Source organism: Phacochoerus africanus, chromosome 7 (assembly GCF_016906955.1).
Source record: "Phacochoerus africanus isolate WHEZ1 chromosome 7, ROS_Pafr_v1, whole genome shotgun sequence".
NCBI lineage: Eukaryota > Metazoa > Chordata > Mammalia > Artiodactyla > Suidae > Phacochoerus > Phacochoerus africanus.
Genome location: NC_062550.1, coordinates 11534484 through 11552727, shown reverse-complemented (window position 1 = coordinate 11552727; position 18244 = coordinate 11534484). Strand labels below are relative to the sequence as shown.

Genomic DNA, 18244 nt, shown 5'->3' with positions numbered 1-18244 from the left:
GTTTTTTTATTGCTCAAATGAATTTATCACATCTGTAGTTGTATAATGATCATAACAATCTGATTTTACAGGATTTCCATCCCACAGCCCAAGCACATCCCCCCACCCCCAAAACTGTCTCCTCCGGAGACCATAAGTTTTTCAATGTCTCTGAGTCAGCATCTGTTCTGCAAAGAAGTTCCGTCTGTCCTTTTTTCAGATTCCACATGCCAGTGAAAGCATTTGATGTTGGTGTCTCATTGTACGCCTTAGCATGATAGTTTCTAGGTCCATCCATGTTGCAAAAAATGCTGGTATTTTGTTCTTTTTAATGGCTGAGTAATATTCCATTGTGTATATGTACCACATCTTTTTGATCCACTCCTCTGTCGATGGACATTTAGGTTGTTTCCATGTTTTGGCTATTGTAAATAGGCAACACTGGATCTTTAACCCACTGAGCAAGGCCAGGGATCGAACCCTCATCCTCACAGAGATCCTTAACCCACTAAGCCGCAATGGGGACTCCTTTTTTTTTTTTTTTTTCTTTTAATTGAAGTACAGTTGATTTATAATGTGTTAGTTTCTGGTGTACAGCAAAGTGATTTGGTTAAGTTTTCTTTTGTACCTCTTTGCGGTGTTACCATCTGCATAAGGATAGAAAGCGTATGCAACAAATGATACAGTGTTTAGTTTTGGAAAATGGAGAAGTAAGCCCAAACCACTGTAAGGAAGGGGCGATATTGTTGCTGATAGGTGAAGTCTCCCAGAGGAAATGAACTGGACTGAGCAGGGCATCTCCGTGTGGCTCCTGTTGGTTCTAGGAGCTGCTTCCCGCGAAGTCAGTGGGTAACAGCAAGGCATCTGCAAGGGCTGTAGGGTGAGCCTGCACTGCAGTCTGAAATACATTCATGGGGAGGGGGCTACTCTGGTTTTTGTTTTGCGTTTTATTTTTTATTTTTTTGTCTTTTGTCTTTTTAGGGCTGCACCCGTGGCATACGGAGGCTCCCAGGCTAGTGTTCGAATCGGAGCTGCAGCTGCTGGCCAAGCTACAGCCACAGCCACAGCCACACAGGATTCAAGCCACGTCTGTGATCTACACCACAGCTCATGGTAACGCCAGATCCTTAACCCACTGATCAAGGCCAGGGATTGAACCCATGTCCTCATGGATACTAGTTGGCTTTGTTAACCACTGAGCCATAACGGGAATTCCTTTTTACTTTGTTTTGTTTTTGCTTTTCAGCTTTATGACCTGATCTCTAGGTCTTGGGAGTAGGACAAAAATGAACACGCGGAGCTGAAACAATTGGAGGGTGCCATTGGGAGAGCAGGGACTCCACCAACACCCAGTCTAGGGAAGACCTAGAGAAGAACCAGAGTTGGGTTAACTGGGTTTGTCCTCAACCCTTCCCGTGGCTGCTTTGGACTGGGCTTTGCCAGGCCTGCCGCCATCCTTCTCTTCCTGTGGCTGTGATTTCTCTGTTTTCTCAACATTGTGGGTTTTTTTTTAATTTTTTTTCCCCCAAAATCCCTCTTCTGGAAATTCTAGTGGGGTTTCTGGAAGGAGCAAAATTCGAGGCATGTATTCAATCAGTCCTTGAGACCTGAGCGATGCCCTAAAATTCTGAGATCCAATCTGCTCCTTAAAAGGTGGTGTGGGGAGTTCCCACGGTGGTGCAACGGGATTAATGGCAGCATCTCTGCAGAGCCAGGATGTGGGTTTGATCCCCAGCCCCAAGCAGTGGGTTAAGGATCTGGCATTGCTGCAGCTGCGGCTTGGATCTGATCCCTGGCCCAGGAACTCCATATGCTGCTGGGTGGCCCAAAAAAAGAAAACAAAAAAATGTGGGGTGGGAGTTGTTCCTAAAGTTATGGAAAATTCAGACGCTCAACTTATTCCACAGGCTTTTCCATGTGTGACCACACACCAGGCATTTTCCTGGAATCTGGAACTACAGACGTGTTTAGGACATGGTACCAGCCCTCACAGATATCAGTGAATCAGAAGAGATTGACATACTCAAAGGAACATAATGCAAGTCCACAACCCCTCACCTGGAACCCCTGTTTTTTTTTTCAGTCTTTTTAGGGCCACATCCGAGGCATATGGAGGTTCCCAGGCTAGAGGTTGAATCGAAGCTGTAGCTGCTGGCCACAGCCACAGCAACGTGGAATCCGAGCCACGTCTGCAAATTACACCACAGCTCATGGCAATGCTGGATCCTTAACCTACTGAGAGAGGCCAGGGATTGAACCTGCTTCCTCATGGATACTAGTCAGGTTTGTTACCACTGAGCCACAATGGGAACTCCCCAAACACTTTGGTCTCGGGTTTTAGAATTTATGAGCATTTAAAAGATAATATGGGGCATATATCATTATTCTAACTCTACCCTAGGGGGGCCTGTAACAACGCCTGAAAATCAAACACATTTATATTGCTGCAGTGAACACGAGGATAGTCACATTAAATAGGATTAAAAAAAAAAAAAAGACTATAAATAGCCTCACATCCATCCAGGGCAGGTTTTGGTTTGTTTGTTTAAATTTTTTGGCATCACCTGCAGCATGAAGACATTCCCAGGCCAGGGATTGAACCCACACCACAGCAGTAACCAGAGCTACAGTAGTGACTATGCCTGATCCTTAACCTACTGAGCCACCAGGGAACTCCCAGGGCAGGTTTTGAAAGCAAATGATGTAACAAACCAAATTTCAGTTTGAGGATTTCTGAGTTGTTGGTAAGGCCTGGTGAACCTCTACAATGACATGCGTACAAAGTATTGTGAGTACAGGCTGCAAGGAGAGGAGAAGGCTTCACAGAGGAGGTGCTATTTGAGCTAGACCTGGAGAATGAATAGGAGATCCCCAGAAGGGAAAGGGGCTTCTAGGCAGAGCCAGCAACTTAAGCAAAGGCCCAATGGTGGGAGCATGAAAAATGTCACTTTGTTTCCTGTTCAGAGAGAAAACGAGCAGCTAGGCAGCTTGGTCTGGGTCTCTTCTCCCACAGAAAGAGCCCACTCTTTCCAGCAGAAGCGTGAACTTCTGGAAAGGTATGCGATGGAGATGGGGCTGGCAGTGGCAGGCCATGGAGAGCTGTCAGGGCCACACTAAGAACTTCAGGCCTTTTCCTGTATGACAGCATTCCTCAAAGTGCTCCCCAAACCATTTCAAGGCATCCAAGAGGTCAAAGGATTACCATAGTAATGCTTACACATTATTTGCTTAAAAAAAACCAACCTTGTTGACATATGCAATGATGTGAAACTACAGGTAGTCATTCTACACTTACCACTGGGCACTTGCAATTAAAAAAATTTTTTTTTTGGAGATCCCTGGTGGCACAGTAGGTTAAGGATTTGGCATTGCCTCTGCTGTGGCTTGGGTCACATCTGTGGTGAGGTTTTGATTCCTGGTCCCAGAACTTCCGCATGCTGTGGTCACTGCCAAATATATAAATTTATACTTGGAGATTGTGGCTCAGTGAGTAAGGACCCAACTAGTATCCATGAGGATGTGGGTTCGATTCCTGGCCTCGCTCAGTAGGTTAAGGATCCAGCGTTGCTGCAAGCTGTGGGATAGGTTGCAGGTGGGGCTCAGGTCTGTCTTTGCTGTGGCTGTGGTAAGGCTGGCAGCTGCAACTCTGATTCGACCCCTAGCCTGGGAACTTCCATATGCCGCAGATGTGGCCCTAAAAAGACCAAAAAGAAAAAAGAAACAAAAAATAGTCTTGCTTTATTTACAGATATCCTTGATGAAACAGTAAAATCATTATTTTTATTACAGCTTGATCCTTGAGTAAATGACTGTCTAAATTCTGTGTAATGGAGTCAGACATATGCATACAGCAATTCTGTTCCATCAAAATACCATGGTTATCTCTAGGAAAGGCGCTTACGTAATTGTTTGAGGTGCAGGTGAAACCAGCTGTTTTTCACAGAACACCGTTTTTACTTGGTGTTCTGAAAAAAAAATTACGGTTCTTCAGATTTGGATACTTGGCAGACATCTTGGAATGAAGGCGGTGACTCTTGTCACTGAAAGGAAAACAACTGACAGTACTTGTTGCCAATGATAAAATTCAAGGTTTTGAGCAAAAACTAAAATGCTGGAAAATTCACAGCATGGATTTGACAGTGTGTCGATTGCAACAGAACTTGCTGGTGAGATCCATGGTGCTCATATCAAGGGTGATATTAATGATGACATTTTTCGTTACAGTGCAATGAAATACGTCAGTGTTCAGAGCCAGTGACCCAGTATTTTCCACAGGACCAACGCATGATGTTACAGAATGGTACATGGATAAAAGAGCTATTAAAAAGGCAAGAGAGGATCAGTGGATTTTAACGTAACAGTAAGAAAGTTCCGTTGATAGAATTTCAGATTCCGTATTGCAACTAACCTTTAAGAAACTACCACTTGTTGAATTTTCATGTAGTATTAAAGGTGAATAGTCACAATTTTCTGCAAGGACTATTAAAATACTCCTCCTCTTCCACGTACATAGTTGTGTGAGGTCTGATTTTCTTCATAAACTTCAACCAAAACAGTATATTGCAACAGATTGACTGTGGAAGCAAAGATGAGAATCAAGCTGTTTTCTATTTAAACCAGCCAATAAAAAGATTTGCAAAACTGTAGAAAATTGCCACATTGCTCACTGGTAATTTTTGTTTTGGGAAACTTAGCTATCTTTTCAGAAAAAAAAAAAATATTCAAATGTAATGAGTATTCCTTTTTTTTTTTTTTAGGGCTGCACCCTCGGCATATGGAGGTTCCCAGTCAAGGGGTCAAATCAAAGCTGCATCTGCTACCTACACCACAGCTCATGGCAACACTGGATCTTTAATCCACTGAGCAAGGCCAGGGATCGAACCTGCAATCTCATGGTTCCTAGTCGGATTCGTTTCCACTGAACCATGATGGGCACCTCCTCTACTTTTTTTTAAAATTAATATAAAAGTATTTAAAATATTCTTACTTTTCATTCCTTTCTCTTTTTTGGGCCATGCTTATGGCAAGACCTGAGGCACTACAGTGACAATACTGGATCCTTAACCCACTGAGCCACAAGGGAATTCCACTTTTAATATCTAATACAGTAACCATTCAGGTCCAAGACGTGGCTCAAATCCCGCATTGCTGTGGCTCTGGCTTAGGCTGGCGGCTACAGCTCCGATTGGACCCCTAGCCTGGGAACATCCATATGCCGCGGGTGCGGCCCTAGAAAAGACAAAAAGACAAAAAAAAAAAAAAGATTGCAAAGAGAATCTAAGGACGAAACATTTGATTAATGCAAGCAAAGAGCAGTCAGCAGCAAATTGGAACAAGAGAAGAGATTTTGTTCTCAAAAGATCCTTCTAGAAGCAATGTGGAAGCCAGGTGAAAGTGGAACCAGGTTGCAGGCAGGTACTCCAGCCAGGGAATGAAACGTGATGAGGAGAGAATAATGAGTGTAGCAATGGGGATGGGAGAGGAAAGGATTTGGAGAAGGAATATTCCAGAAGTAGAAATGTCAGGATGTGCTGATTATCCACCCCTGCCCTACCATTATTCCCACCTCAGCAAGCATCACTTTCATCTGTATTCCTTTTAGTCTTGGCTGATGGTCAAATGGGCATCAAGCTTAATGTGCTCCAAAATAGACCCGATTTCCGCTAACCCAGACCTGCTTATTTTGCAGTTGGGAAAACCAAGGCTCACAGAACTTAAGAACTAACCAGGGTCCTGTGTATAAACAGAAACAAGATTGGTGCCCTAGTCTCAGGTTTGCTTGTTTCTAAAACTTAGGCTCCTTCCCTGACCCCAGCCTCCCTGTCTTCAAGCATGGTGGGGGCCTTTGGGGCCCGAGGTGCATGCAGTTTCTGATGAACTCACTGAAAGGCCCATAGGGTCAGGGGACCAGGGGCTGTCTGTTGACCTCCCAGGCAGAGCTGGAATCTGAGGACACCAGTTTGGTCCAAAAACCCTGGCTGGGGAGTTGGTAAAGGGGAAAATATTTTTAACAAAATCCTAAGAGGTGTTGGTTTTTTTATCCCGATCTTCTGCTATCCCTCCAGTCTGCCCTGGCCAGTGTCAGCCACTGCGGCTCAAATTAAACCTCATTAACGGAGAGGCGAGGCCTGGTGATCCCCGGGTGATTTAACCACAGAGTCCTTGAAAACATCAGGCCCTGGGGACTCACAAGGGCTGCCTTCCAGTCAGACATCACAGAGTGGTCTGTAGAGGCCAAAAGAAGCTACATCAGGAAAAAGGGAGAGAGGCACGATCAAATCTAAAGACCTTTTTATTCTGGGACTAAAGTGAGGCGGGCAGAGGTCGAACAAGCCTGGCTCCAAAGAACTCCCAGCCGGGCTAGGAAACGAGACGGTCACGTGACCGGTGTCCCCTCGGCTGTCCATGCAAATGAAACCGCGACCGCAGTATTACCCCGAATCGCAAGCTCTGGAGGTCCCCACCCATTTCATTACTGGGAGCGCCGCGTTTTCCTTGCATTTTCCAAGAACGCGCAGGGGTGCGGACACGTGCTCGAGTCGCGGCCCGCGCGCTGCCTGCGGGCGGAGCGCCCCCTAGAGGCCGTCGGCTGCCGGCTCCCTCCCGCTGCGTAAAGAGATGCCGGGGCTCCGCTCTGCTTAGGAGGCGCGGGAGCCCGGGAAAGCCCGTCCAAATGGTACCTTTTGAAATGAGAGGGAGAGGAAAACGGCTTCCCTTTGTGTTACCCTCTGAACCATAGCAAAGCGGCCAGGGACCCGAAAGGTTGTTTCCTATCCGTTTCCCCTATTTCTTCCGAGGTGGGATGGGGCGCGGCGCGGGCGGGGCGGGCGGGCGGTGGGGAGAATGCTGCCAGGAAGGGTTTGAGGGTGAGCTGCCCATGTGCTTCACTGTCTCCTTCTCCAGGCGCTCAGGGCAGGGAAATCTACAGCTCCCTCTGAAAGCTGGAGATCTGAGACCCCAGAGTTCCAGCATCCAGCACGGGGAGGGAGCAGGAGGAGAGACTATTTACTGACCGTTCCCTGTGGGCCACTGTTATAAGCACTTTTCACATATGCCTGCGCCTTTGACCCGCATAGCAATGGTATGAGGCAGATACTGCTATCAGCCCCATTTCACAGTCAGGCTTGGGGAGGTTAAGTGATTGCCCGATGTCCCACAGCTACTGAGGGCAGAGCAGGGTTCAAGTCCAGGCGAGGTGGCCCTGTAGGCCCGCTCTTCCTCACCGAGAGCTGGTTGTGAGGAGGCCCTCTGGCCTGAGGCCCCCCCCCCTCGCCCCCCCCGGAGGCTGGCCGGGAGGTAGGCAGGTTGAAATGATGACCCTCGTGGTCAGATTTATGTCTCAGGGGAGGCTATGGTCTCAGTTAATCAAACACTAGGTATTGGTGTGAAGTATTTCATAGATAATGATTAATCTACAATCAGTTTACTTTTCGTTTTTTCCTTTGAAGGGCCACATCTGTGGCATATGGAAGCTCCCAGGCTAGGGTGGGAATCAGCGCTGCATCTGAGGCCTAGGCCACAGCCACAGCAACTGCCACATCCACTCGCGTTTGTGACCTGTGCCACAGCTTGCAGCAACACAGGATCCTTAACCCACTGAGGGAGGCCAGGGACGGAACCCGAATCCTCATGGGTACTAGTCAGGTTCTTAACCCGCTGAGCCACAATGGGAACTCCTGGGAAGGCTTTGAGAGCAGAACTGAAGCTTCGTTGAAGAAGAAATTCCACCCGTGGACCGCATTTTCAGCTCATGTTTGAGAGTCCCTGCCTTCCTGACAACCTGCCCTGGAGATTCTGGGCTTGCCTACCAGCTCCCACAACTGCACAAATCAATTCCTTGCAATACATCTCTCAATATCCTACTGGTCATGTTTCCCCTGTTGAATCCCGAATGATGCAGTGAACAAAGACCACGTAGAGGCCTATGAGGATGGGTGATCACACCCCTCCCTAGGACAGGGGGCGTCCCCTCCAATGGCTAGCTGCCATCCTGGGGAGAGCTGGAAAATCCCCAATGGAATGAGATAAGAAATTTAGCTCAGATATTGAAAAAGGAAGGAAGAGACATTTTTGCACTCCCAAGTGTATGGGCCAAGTAGATCCACACCTATTACACCATTGTAACACCCTGTAGCTACTTCAGGATGCCAGAGGGGAACAGGGAGACAGTCGTTTTCTATAATACTCTACCTAACCCAACCTGAGGGTACAACTAAGCATAGCAACTACCTTATGGTAAGAGAGTATTGTGTGTCCAGTGTTGCGTTTCACTTACATTATCTAACTTACTGCTTACAACAACTTTATGGAGGAGAGATGGTTTTGAGCTCCATCTGCAAAAGAGGCACTGAGACCTGGAAAGATGAAACGATCGCCCCAATGTTTCATAGCTGGTGAGTGAGAATCAGGGTCCAAGACCCAGCCGGAGTTCCCTGGTGGCCTAGGGGTTAAGGACTCAGCATTGTCACCGCTGTGGCTTGGGTTTGATCCCTGGCCCGGGAACTTCCACATGCCATGGATGTGGCAAAAAAAAAAAAAAAAAAAAGAAAGAAAGAAAAGGAAAGGAAAGAAAGACCTGGCCTATTTGCCCCCCAAAATTGCACCTTAAATACTCTGCTATACTGGTCTCTAGCACAAATGACTGGAATTCCCTTCAGACCCAGCATTTCTCCTTCCAAGCTCCCAGAGACTCATAGGTGCTCCTCAGCCACCACAAGAGACCTCTTTTCTCCTTCCTGGCATCTGTCCTGTGTCCTTTGAGCCTCCCCACAAGGATGCTGCCAGACTCTGGCAGTGTCTCTGCTCCAGAGATGACACTGATAATGCTGACGAAGATGCTGATGGCCTAAGGACTGGGTCACTGCTGCTGCTACGCTGGCCTCCAATAGTCCTACCCAGTGGTCACTCCCTCCTCCTTCTTCCTGGCTAGCAGTGCTAGTCACAACAGCCAAAAGGTGAAGAAAACCCAGGGGTCCATCAGCTGACGAACGGAGGGACAAAAATATGGTATATCCACACTATTCAACCATAAAAAGGCATGAAGTACTGACACACACTCCGACAGGGAAGAACTTGGGAAACACGATGCTCACTGAGAGAAGCCAGACCCAAAATGTCACATGGTGTGTGATTCCACTTATATGAAATGTCCAGAATATATCATTCCATAGAGAAAGAACACAGACTGATGATTGCTCGGTACTAGCAGGAGGGGGAAATGGGGAGTGATCACTTTGTTGTTACAGTGTTCTTTGGGGGTGACAAAAATGTTTTGGAACTAGATAGAGATGACAGTTGCATAAGATTGTGATTGTACTAAATGCCACTGAATTGTACATTTTAAAAATAACATTCTTGGAGTTCCCGTTGTGGCTCAGCGGTAAGGAACCTGACTAGTGTCCATGAGGTTGCAAGTTCAATCCCTGGCCTTGCTCAGTGGGTTAAGGATCCAGCGTTGCTGTGAGCTGCAGTGTAGGTCACAGACACGGCTCGGATCCTGCATTGCTGTGGCTGTGGCTGTGGCTGTGGCTGTGGCGTAGGCCAGCAGCTGCAGTTCTGGTTTGACCCCTGGCCTGGGAACTTCCATATGCCGCAGGTGTGGCCCTGAAAAAGCAAAAATAAAATAAAATAAAATAATGACATTCTTTTCTGGCCATGCCTGAAGCATGCAGAAATTCCCAGGCCGGGGATCGAACCCAAGCCACAGCTTTTATCAGAGCCACAGAAGTGACAACATCAGATCCTTAACCTGCTAAGCCACCAGGGGACTCCTAAAAATGACTGATTGTATTGATTGAATTTGACCTCAATAAAAATACCTACACACAGAAATTAGTAAGTAGTGCTAGGTCATCCACGTACATCCTATAATATCACTATTTCTCTCTCTTTTTTATTTTGAATGGCCGCACCCAAGGCACGTGAAATTTCCTGGGCCAGGGAATGAATCCGAGCTGTAGCTGTGCCAGTGCCAGACCCTTTAACGCACTGTGCTGGGCTGCGGATTGAACCTACACCTCTGCAGTAACCTGAGCCGCTGAAGTCAATTCTCAACCCACTGTGCCACTGTGGAAACTCTCACTATTTCATCTGACCTACTTTTGTCTTCATGTCAGCCACCCTTGGTACAAGAGCCTGGGCTGGGGCTTGCCTAGCACAGCACTGCCCTGATCAGCCTTAAGTTCCCCTGCCCTCTTGTCCCCACTGTACCCGCCCTGGCAAGTGGGGAGAACTGCCTTTTCAGGGGAACGCTCCCATTTGCTATCCGCAGAAGGGAATTAGACCACTTATTTCTCTAGGCTCTTCACTGCAAGTAACAGAACACACTCTGGCTGACTAAGCAGAAAAGGAACGTATTAAAATGTTAATTCACTGAATTGGTTGAGGGGCTGGTGGACCTGGCTTGAGGCTAAGCTCCAGGATTCATGCCCGAAACAGCCATAGAAAGAACTGGATGAGCCAAACGCCACCACAGCTGTGGCTCCTCTAGGATGGTTTCTTTTCTTTCTTTTTTTCTTTTGCTTTTTAGGGCCACACCTGTGGCATATGGAGATTCCCAGGCTAGGGATCAAATCGAGCTGTAGCTGCCAGCCTACACCACAGCCACAGCCACTCCAGATCTGAGCCTTGTCTGTGACCTACACCACAGCTCACGGCAATGCTGGATCCTTAACCCACTGAGCGAGGCCAAGGATCAAACCTGTGGCCTCGTGGATTCTAGTCAGGTTTGTTTCTGCTGAGCCACGATGGAAACCTCTCCTCTAGGATATTTCTGCACCAGGATTTCCCCCTAAACCTGAGTGCCTGCAGCCACGCCCCACCCAGGGCATCCTTCCCGAAGGTCCTCCATTGAGTCTGATTTGTGGAATCGGGTCACGTGCCAGTGTCTTAGCTGCAAGAAAGGCTGGAAAGCCATTTCTGGGTCTCACCACGGGGAGATGGAGCTTATAAAGCTGGAAATTTCTCAAATATAGCAAAGCGTTGAAAATGTGGCAGGTGTACAGAAAATATGGCAAACAGCAGATACAGTGTTTATTATTCCCAAACTGTTTGAAGGACCAGGTGGTAGCCCTAGCTCCTGGGACATTATTTTCCTCATAAGGCAGCTTGGGACTTCTGTAAGCAGAGACCCAGCCTGGCCAGCTCTGGTTTTTGGCTGTGTGGAAATTTGACACCTCCCCGAGACATGCAGGTCTCAGGGCGCTGTCAGCCATAAAGACCACCCACGCTAGCTACCCACCCCTAGTTATTGGGGTAGTAAGTAACTCAGACAGGCTCAACCATTATATCCCATTTCCCAACAGTAGTGATAGGGGGCCCATGGTCAAAACAGGGCCATTTAGGATTTTCCCTGAGATGGACAGGATGAGGTATGTGTGGGTGGAGAAGCTCTCTTTTGCCCTGGAGTTGTTAAGCAGGGAGGAAATTTATTTATTGCAGTTGCTGGCCATCTTCTCTAGCCACATGGGAAAACTATATGCAATAGGAGAAAATTAGGTCAGTCTAGAGTGAAGCAGAGATGAGAGATGGTAAAACAGCCAGGAAAATATGGTTTCATCTCCTGGATCCAGCTAAGCCTGAAGTCATTCCATCTCTGCTTTTAAATTACATGAGCCAGTAAGTTCCCTATACAGCTTCAGCTCGTCGGAGTTAGATTTCGGTCATAACTGAGTCTTTGTTGTAAACCACCCAATCCCTAGTGGGACATTTACTCTGAAGCATTTTCCGTCCATCATCTTATTTGACAGTGGATTTTTTTTTTTTTTTCCTTTTTCAGCTGCACCCACAGCATATCAGTGTTCCTGCGCCAGGGACCGAACCCAAGTATCTGAGGTCTTGGCCACAGCTGCGGCAATGCTGGATCCTCAACCCACTGCACCAAGCCAGGATTGAACTGGCAACGCTACAGAGACAAGCCAGGTCATTAACCTCCTGCGCCACAGCTGGAACTCTGAGGGAGTTTTAATAATGAAAAATAATGAGCATTGTTATCATCTCAATTTTACACAGAAGAAAGTTTGTGCTCAGAGAGGTTAAGGGACTTGGCTGAGGTCACAAAGCACATTGTGGTCTGACGTGGATTTGAACTCAGCTCCTGCCTTAGTGTTCAGCACTCATCCTAGAATGTCTATAGTCAAAGTTCATGTTCAGAATTAACTCCACTCTCATAGTTTTTCTCTAATCCTTGACATACTCAGGCCTCTCAATGTCAGGTCTCAGCTCCTGATAACGGAATAAAGAACTGAGTGCACTTATGGAGTTGTTCTTCCTGGGGTGGTTTTCATTTTCAAAATGTGTAAAGATCAAGGTATAAAGCTTTGAAGGAGAAATTTCCATCACTCATAATGGATGGGAGGGACTCAGAGCCTCTCAAACCGCAGTCCCAATATTATTGGAAATCCTGGCCCTTTCCCGTGGCTTTTCCTAGCCAGAACACTTTCTGGGAAACCCAAGAATTTCTAAACGGTAGGGGACCCTGTATCAACATGTCCTTGGAACTTAATATAATTCATGAGATCCTACAATTTTTTTTTTTTCCTTTTTAGGGCTGCACCTGTGGCATACGGAAGTTCCCAGGCTGGGGATGAATCAGAGCAGTAGCTGCTGGCCTACACCACAGCCACAGCAATGCCTGATCCGAGCTGCAACTGTGACCTACACCACAGCCTTTGGCTACGCTGGATCCCTAACCCACTGAGGGAGGCCAGAGATCGAACCTGCATCCTCATGGATACTAGTCAGGTTCTTAACCCGCTGAGCCACAGGGGAAATTCCAGAGATCCTACAATTTGAACATAGCCTCTTCCAAGCCAAAACACTCACCTGGTCGGCTCCTGGTGGTTAGTTATTTGGGAGGAGAGGTGATAGAGAAGGATCATGGGAATTAATATTCACTGAGCACATGCCAAGGATGGCTAATAGAGTTCATCTCTGCCCTTAGCTTCACTCTTGCATTGACAAGAATGCCAAGGCAGCCTCCAGGCTTGATTAGTAATGTCTGCTCTGGGAGCAGGAGAGGACCTGGTAGCCTGGCTGCCAGCTCTGTGCCCTTTCTGGCTCTGAGACAGGCTCTTTCCATCATTAACTCCAAGCTCTCACAACAGCCTCTGAGCAGGAAACTGAGGTTTAAAGAGGATGTACTTACCCCTTGGGAAAGCTGTTAAGTGGATGAATCATGGAGAATTCATAAATAAACAACATACCACAACAAAAACAACACCAACATTATGTAAGATTTACTGCGTGCTTTCTACACGCAAGACACTGCAGTAAGCCTGCTGTGTGTATTACCTTAGTTCATGTCCTCAAAGGCTGGGGGGTAATTTGTCATTTGACTGGTAAGGACACTGGAAAGCTGAGAATCTAAGCGTCATAGCTGATGTCACCAGCTCATCGGAAGCAGAGAGGAGGTGGAAGCTGCGTGTGTCCCAGGCTCTGGCGCCTGGCACCCTGCTCCTTCACACGGGGGTATTTTCATCACGTGTTGCCACTTGGTGGTGGTGGGGATTCTGAGAATGTGATGGGCTGAACTATGGCAATACTGGCAAAAACTGGCTCAAGCACTTCTGGAGAAGATTTCTAATAAACCCCTTTGCAAGGATGGTTTCCTTGGGATCAGGCTTGTTCAGAACAGGGCTGGCCCATCCCTTGCGGCCAGCTACCCCTTTAAGGCGTTCAGAGCACCTGCCTCCCCGCCAGGGCACCCTCAGTCCCACCTGCTCAGCCTTTTCCCATTTGGGTGAGTCAGAAGCCTGCAGAACTTTCTGCAGGAGAAAGGCTTGGGAAAAATCCTTGAGCGTTGCTATCCAAAATACGAGGCAGCTTGGTAACGTGATGGGAGCATTGCTGTGCCCCTGGCCAGGTGACATTCAGCCAACAGAGATTTCCTCATCTGGAAAGCCAGATGGCTGTCCTATGTGACACCCAAGTGACTTCACTGCTCTAAACTGTGAAAAGCCTGAGCCCATGGCCACATCTGTGGTCACTCTCAGACCCTGTTCGTTCTTGTTCTCTCGCCCTCTCCCCTCTCTCAACACACTGCTAATAATTTTCCCAACACCTTATTAAGAAAATTTTCACAGGAGTTCCTGCTGTTGCTCAGCAGATTAAAAACCTGACATAGTGTCCTTGAGGATGCAGGTTCAATTCCTGGCCTTGCCCAGTGGGGTCAGGATCCAGCATTGCTGCAAGCTGCGGCGTAGGTGGCAGATGCAGTTCAGATCCCGCATTGCTGTGACTGTGGGCTAGGCCAGCAGCTGCAGCTCCGATTCGACCCCTAGCCCTATAACTTCTATATGCCATGGATGTGGCTGTAAAAAAATAATTTTTTTTTCAAGTGAGCACCAATACCGAATGCATGTTACACTGAGCACTCATAGACCCACCTGCTGGATTCCACCTGGTTCTCTTCACCTGGTCTCCCTGGTGGCCATGGAGGCAGAAAGCCCCATCCCCAACACACCTCCCTGAGGACACAGGGTGTGATCCAATCAGAACCCCCTTCTTCCTCCCCTCAGGCATCCCCCTTGCCCCAAACTCCTTTGTCTGCCTGTAGCCTCCTTCTGGTCCTACAATGTCTGCATCCTACTGTAGCAACCTGGGATGAGACATGCGGGGCCTTTCCCACGGGAGGGCAAGTTGCTTCTCAGGGAGGGCAGGAGCTTGCCAGGTGGGAGATAGAGCAGGACACCCATTTCTTTTTTTTTTTTTTTAAACTTTTTTTTTTGTCTTACTAGGGCCACACTTGCAGCACATGGAAGTTCCTAGGCTAGGGGTCAACTCAGAGCCACAGCTGCCAGCCTACACCACGGCCACAGCAACGCCAGATCTGAGCCACGTCTGCAACCCACACCACAGCTCATGGCAATGCCCGATCCTTAACCCACTGAGTGAGGCCAAGGATCGAACCCGCATCCTCATGGATACCAGTCAGGTTTGTTAACCGCTGAGCCATGATGGGAACTCCAGGACACCCATTTCTGAAGAGGTCACCATGTGCTATCATTTGTGGAACATCCCCCCTACCCCGACATCCGATGTGGGAGTCATACGTAACCAGTGTGGAAACTTTGGGAAATTCCACAAAAGCCTGATGAAAACCTGAACACCATCCTGGAGCACCGCCCCCAGGCAGCAGTAGCTGGCATGTCACTGACGGAGGCTCCACTGCTCGTCGGGCTTTGTGTGTGCTACAACCACAGTCAGTAGGGATGTAGGTATCCATTATTAGCTCCAATTTCCCATTGTGGGAACTGCAAGGTGGAGAAGTCAGGCGATGTACTCACCTCCACACAGCTGGGAAGGGGAGGAACTGGGATTTACACCTGGGCTGTTCTAGACTTTGCCTTTTGCCACCAGCCTCCACTGTTTCCATTGAACCTATTACACGTGGTTTAGGTTTTTTTTTGTTTTTTTTCCTGTGCAGTAACATTTGAGATGCACGTGTATATTTATTTTTTAAGTGTATTATAGTTGATTTACAATGTATATTTATTTTTAATGAAATCAAGGTCATGTTATTTTGTAACCGACCTCTTTCACTTAAAATACTTAACCATTTCTGATAAAGAAGATGTGGGGTGTGTGTGTGTGTGTGTGTATACACACAAAGGGATACTCCTTAGCCATGAAAAAGAATGAAATAATGCATTTGCAGCAGCATGGATGGACCTAGAGGTTATCATACTAAGCGAAGTAAGTCAGAAAGAGAAAGATAAATACTATATGATATCACTTATTGTGGAATCTAAAATATGACAAAAAATGAACCCACCTACAAAACAGAAACAGACTCACAGACATAAGAGAACAGACTTGTGGTTGCCAAGGGAAGGCGAGATGGGGGAGGGATGGATTGAAAGTTTGGGATTAGCAGATGCAAACCATTATGTGTGAACGGATGAAAAATAAGGTTTTACTGTATAGCACTGGGAATTATATTCAGTATCCTGTGATGAACCACAATGGAATTTTTAAAAAGAATGTGTGTACATGTACAACTGAATCACCTCGCTGTGCAGTAGAAACTAACACATTGTGAATCAACTACACTTCGATAAAACAAAGGTAACTATTTCTAGTCATATATTAACATTCCAAAGAATCGAGTAGATGTTATTTACATTTACAGATGAGAAAACTCAAGGCCAGAGAATTAAAGATGGGAAACGAACGCTCAGAAAGGGAAATCCCCAAGATATTGATAGGTGGTGAGGGTGGGATTCAGACTTTGAACTGAAGCTGGTACATTTCACCCCTATCACCGCCTCCCGCACCCAGGGGTGGGCCAGCAGCCTACATGGGGGTCAAGGAAGGCAACAGCAAAGCATTTTCTTCAAGCCTCCCTAAATTATTATTTTTGGCCACGCCCACAGGATATGGAAGTTCTCTGCCAGGGATTGAATCTGAGCTGCAGCTTCAACCACACAGCTCAGCTTCATTACACAGCTCAGGCAATGCAGGATCCTTAACCTACTGCTCCAGGCTGGGGATCAAACCCGCATCTCTGCGTCAACCCAAGCCACAGCAGTTGGATCCTTAACCCACTCTGCCACAGCAGGAACTCCCCAAACCTCCCTAAATTAGATCACACTTAGTTGCTAGAGCCTGGCTGCTTGCTTTCTCCTGCTTTCTAGAAGCTGGGGCTACTTCACACGAGGTCTGCATGCTGATGTCCCCGTGGGGTGGGGAAACACGTCCTTGTCTTTCCAACATGGAAGATTGGTCATTTCCCAGCAGAAAAAGACTCCTGAAAGAATTAGGTGAGAGAATGTCCCCCACAGATTGCAATATTGTAGAAGCGAGCGCAGTAAATGATATCTAATCATCATTATGGTCATCACCACGGCCGTAACAAGACTAGTCATCCAAGGTGTCTTTATAAACATCACCACAAGGTGGCAGCCGATCTCAGGTTGGGTGTTTCCCTCTCCTTGTTGGCGCAGGATCAGTTTGCATGCGGAGTAATCTCTACAGGTTATTTGGCAAGGGGGAGCACGAGAAAAAATAATCCCACAATCCCTATACGAGGATTAAGCGATTCATTCTCCTCTGCTGTTATCTTCCACGAGCCTGTGTCCCATTCCTCTGCTGCTCGCCATCTCCTAGAGAGGCCATAGCCTTCCCGACATCCTCCTGCCCTGAATGGCTTCTGCCAGCCCCACTACCTGAAATTCCAAGGGCTTTCTCATACTTACCTGCCTTTGCTTAAGCTTTCTGTCTGCTTCCACTCTTCTCTTGTCAGGTCTGACATCATTCTGGAAGCCTTTCCTGACCCCTCCACCCAAACCCCAAATAACGTACCTACACTCTCCACTATGACAGCCCTTGAGTCCTGTAGACTCTGATGTGGACAGAGGGTCTGGCACCCAGCAGGACTTGTGGACTGATGGTCATTCTGTAAATATTTATCTGTCTCCTCCTCTGTGCCAAGCATTAGGTGCTAGGGACCTACTAGTGATCTTTCTTTGAATGAAACAAACCAGAATCCTGAAAAAGAGGATTCTAATCATCTAAAAAAAGAGACTCTGACAAGGGAATTATTAGTCCTTGAAACCAGGACTCTGTCCTTCTTTTCACTTCTTTATAGATGTAATATATGAGACATATTAAAGTACATAATAAATAAAATAAGAGGTCTGAAATATTGCATAGGAGACATTAATACAAAAATTTACTTGTTTATCTGAAATTCAAACTTAGCTGGGCATCCTGGGTTTTTTGCTCTTTCTGGTTTGGTTTGTTTTTTTCACTTTTTAGGGCTGCACCTGAGCCATATGGAGATTTCCAGGCTAGGGGTCCAATCGGAGCTGCAGCTGCCAGCCTACGCCAGAGCCACACAGCAATGCAGGATCCAAGCCTTGTCCGCAACCTACACCACAGCGTTGGATCCTTAACCCACTGAGTGAGGCCAGGGATCGAACCCACAACCTAGTCAAATTCATTTCTGCTGCACCACGATGGGAACTCCTGGTTTGGATTTTGATAAACTGGCAAAAGGCCTTGTTTGCACAGGGGAAGTACAACTTGGTGATGTGATTGCCTTCCTATGAAGGGCCTGTGAGGCACAAGTCTGCTCCCATTGAAAACCAAAGGTGTTTTGAAGTGTAATGGACTCTGGTTTTTATTTATTTTGGTCATGCCTGTGGCATGCAGAAGTTCCTGGGCCAGGGACCATCTGGGACCACAGCAGTAACCAGAGCCACAGCCGGATCCTTAACCTGCTGAGCCACCAGGGGAATTCTGGCTATTATATTTAAGCCATACA

At 47.2% G+C, this 18244-nt stretch overlaps 1 protein-coding gene across 1 annotated transcript in view; it reads right to left on the bottom strand.

The window, feature by feature from the left end:
* Window positions 1–4490: 4490 nt before the first annotated feature.
* Window positions 4491–18244, bottom strand: part of LOC125130716 (apolipoprotein L3-like) — a 63253-nt gene continuing 49499 nt past the window's right edge. Inside the window, exon 10 of the transcript XR_007135778.1 lies at window positions 4491–4553. The gene's annotated coding sequence lies outside the window, so the exon portion shown is untranslated. The remainder of the gene's footprint in view (window positions 4554–18244) is intronic.